Source organism: Octopus bimaculoides, chromosome 9, assembly GCF_001194135.2.
Source record: "Octopus bimaculoides isolate UCB-OBI-ISO-001 chromosome 9, ASM119413v2, whole genome shotgun sequence".
Taxonomy (NCBI): Eukaryota; Metazoa; Mollusca; class Cephalopoda; order Octopoda; family Octopodidae; genus Octopus; species Octopus bimaculoides.
Window position 1 is genome coordinate 23,450,129 of NC_068989.1, and position 4,167 is coordinate 23,454,295.

Genomic DNA, 4,167 nt, shown 5'->3' on the forward strand with positions numbered 1-4,167 from the left:
CTACTACTACTACTACTACTACTACTACTACTACTACTACTACTAACGTGGTGACCTAAATTACCCTATTTGTATCTATAGCTAGTGAACTGGACCGGCGAAAAATTGTTTTGACCATGAATACAACACAAAATTCGAACAACTAATCTTTTTAATTCAAACGTCTGTGCCTCTCATTATGTAGTAATATACCACTACTATACTATACTATACTATACTATACTATACTATACTATACTATACTATATATATATATATATATAATATAGTAGTATATATACTACTATAGTAGAAAACATCTATCTTTTCATTCATCGTTTTACTTGTTTCAGTTATGCTGGGCCACTGCTTTGTAGAATTTTAGTCACACAAATTGATCTCAATACTTATGTTATAAAGCCTGGTACTGATTTTATCAGTCTTTTATGTCGAACTGCTACGTTATAGGATCGTAAACATACCAACACTGTTGTCAAGCAATGGCGGGCGACAAACACTGGTACAAAGATACACACACTCACACATACACGTACACACACTCACACACACGTTCGCACACACATATAGAACTGTCTTTCAGATTCCGTCTACCAAATCCATTCACAAGCCTTTGGTCGCACCGACGCAATAGTGGAAGACGTTTTCCCGAGGTGCCAGGCAGTAGGACTGGACCTGGAACGATGTGGCTGGGAAGTAAACTTGTTACCACACAGCCCTGCCTGCATGTGTATGTATGTATGTATGTATGTATGTATGTTTGTATGTATGTATGTATGTATGTATCTATCTATCTATCTATCTATCTATCTATCACGTGTATGTGTCTGTGGGTATGCCACCACTATATACAGTAGTTTTATAACACCACTTAAAATAATATATTTATTTACATTGTAATATATCTAAAGAATATTTATATTATTATCACTGTCATATAATTGAGAACTGAGTTTTTAGATTTAAATATATCAAATTTCTGGCAATATCACGTGTTATTTCCCAATGTAGGTCTTTATGAGTTGTTTGCTAAAATACTTCTTCGCTTCGAATAAAACAGTTGCAAGTGCGAAGCGTTAACCGTCTGAATGGACAAACTATTTGTACGTCGAATATTTATTAATCTATTGTGAACGAGTTCATTACTATTCTCCATTACTTTGTATTAAGTGTTCATAATTAGTTGTTGTTATGGAGCCCTGGGATCCCTCCTGTTCAAACAAGACAAATAACATTGTGGTAGCTGATCAAACATCTGAGTTTGTTTACTGATCGAGCTGACTTGTTTGTTGTGTCAACAGTGACACTATTGTAATTGTTATTAATGAAGGGGCATGACCTAGTAGTTAAGGATGTTCGGCTCATGATTATAACGTCATGGGTTCAATTCATGGGCCGGACAGCGCGTTGTATCCTTGGGCAAGGCACTTCATTTTATGTTGCTGCGGTCCACTCAGATATAAATGAGCACTAGTCGTTTGCTGTCAGGCCCTATCTCCCTCCAGTAGTCACATCCTAGATGTTCCACCGGGTCAAGCATGACCTCACATAGGCATCTAAAACAATTAACGAAAGCATGGTACATATTACCAAGCCATAACCTGCTCTTTTTCGACACCTTGCTGTACTGGCCGACCTGTAATTTCTGTTGTTATTAAGGGAAATAAGAGACGTAGCGATGACCCTGAAGGCACACTAACTCGTTTAGACGATACATTAAAATGTTTAGTTTTATTTCGCTTTCTGTGATCAGATCTCACCGGAGTTGACTTGGCACATGACTACCTTGGAGGTTGTGAAATTGAATTCTACGAATATATTGGAGTTCGGTTTAATCAACTATAACGCAATTGTTTAAGACACTGTCTTGGTTATCCAATGAAAAGTGGTTTGTATCATTAATGGGAAATACTGTGGCAGTTGTAAATTACTCCATGCATTACTGTACCACGCGAAATTAGTAGACAGCGTTGCTGAGACGAACGAGAGTTCACGATACCGTTGTTGGCCTTTTTGTGGCGTGACGATATTAGGAGCGGAACAAAATGTTTGCTTGATGGGTCAAATGGGGTGATTGTATAACACGTATGAAGGAACTGATAATGATGGTTGAGGAAATACAAGATCGCTAATGTTTGATAGAAAAGTAAGTAATTCAAACAGTAAGAAGAAACAAACGAGCGAAAATCTGGAGAATCTGAAGCATCTGCGAAGAAACATCAAATCCTTTGACTCACTAAACCACGATTCCTCACAATTTTTCAGACTCACGCTAGACAACGATTTCTGGCATTATTTGTCATTCAGTGGTGTCACAGAGTTTGAGGAAACCTGCAGAGGTCTCTGGGTGCATGTAAAAACTCAGTTCGCAAACACCTGGTTCTGGGATCGAGCTCTTTTGCGTAGCACCGTGGGCAAGTAGTTTCTACTATAGTTCCATTCTGTGGAATACCGTAAGCGAAAATGTGTCGAAGCATTTCCTATATATATGTAACTAGTAACCTTGATTGGCCTTCGCAGTCCGAGAATATTAAAAATAAAACTAACAGTCTCTACTCGGCTTGTCGGTCGGATGATACTAAAGATATACTTAATAACTTTCACCGGGCTTCAAGGTTGGTTCATCGGTACTAAAAATTAAAAAAACCCCCAAAACAAAAGCAAACAAAAGGATTTAATACAGCATTGAGACATATTTCAATATCAGCGGTATTAAATAATCAATGAGGCTTTTTGTGTCTTCTAGGACTGTCTTAGTACTACATGTGTCACCACGGCGGTCCTTAAACTGTAGTAAACAGCAGTTCCACCAATGTTTTGGTTGTTTATTTTATTCAATAAAACCCAAACCAGACAGTAACAGAACACTCGTACAACATCTGATAATAATCGCAATTGACACCAGTAACTATCAATGGTAGTAGTAGCAGCAGTAGTAGTAGTAGTAGTAGCAGAAGCAGGAGCAGCAGTAATTCCCCACCCCACTCGACATGTTATTTGTCGCCCGGAACCCTTATTTATGATCATCATCATCATCATCATCATCATCATCATCATCATCATGAAAATGATGATTATTAAAATTAGTAGTAGTAGTTTAAGTACTAATAGCAGAAGCAGTAACAGTAGTGGTGGCAGTAGTAGTAGCAGTAGCAGCAACAGCAGTATGTCTTCCATAGATTATGCACCATTCTCTAACTGGACTGATATTTCTCGCTATTTCGATTTGTTTCATAAGCTGTTGTTTTTGGAGGGGAATGGAGGGGTGGAGGAGATGTTGCTGTTGTGGTGAGGATGTAATCTTATTATTGCTATTGTTGTTGTTGTTGGAGAGTCAATATCAATATTTATTTTGAAGAATGTCCCGTTAATTTATTCAAACAAATCGATTCCACTGTTTCACCATTGCCTTAACGTTAAAAGAGCCGGGATATTTCTTATCATCATCTTCATCATCATCGACATCATCATCGTTATCATCACTATCATCATCACCATCACTCCTCCTCCTTTTCCTCCGCCTCCTCCTCTTCCTCCACCTCCTTCTATTCTCCTCCTCCTGCTCCTCCTCATTATCATCACTACCAACATCAGTAGTGACATTACGCCATGAACATTTCAGTCTTTTAACATTCTTTTGTAGCATTCGTTTATACTCTGGCGATAACATCGTTTTTCTTCTTCTTTTATATCAATTCCTCCCTTTCTATAAAAGCTCCTGTTGTTCATAGTTAGGCTTAAAACGAAAAAAGAGGTAAACAAGCCTTAAAACGGGGATTTGTTTAATCCACAATATGGAGAACACGTTGCAAGTGGGAGGTTTCAACCATCTCAGGAAACAAGCAGTTGTTTGTAACAATACTTTATAAAAATGATGTGCTCTTTAGTAACCATCACGTATGTATATTGGCGGTAAAACCATTAACTACAGCATTTCCTCTTGTCCGTCTGTCAGTTTCTCTCTCCATGCTAGCATACACACACACACATGTATATACCATAGATAATATGTACGAATGTAGATATGTATATATATATGTGTATATGCATATATGTGTACATACTTACAGTATATATATATATATGTATGTATGTATAAATATATTGTATATATATATGTATACATATATTGTATATATATATAAATATATATATATATATATATATATA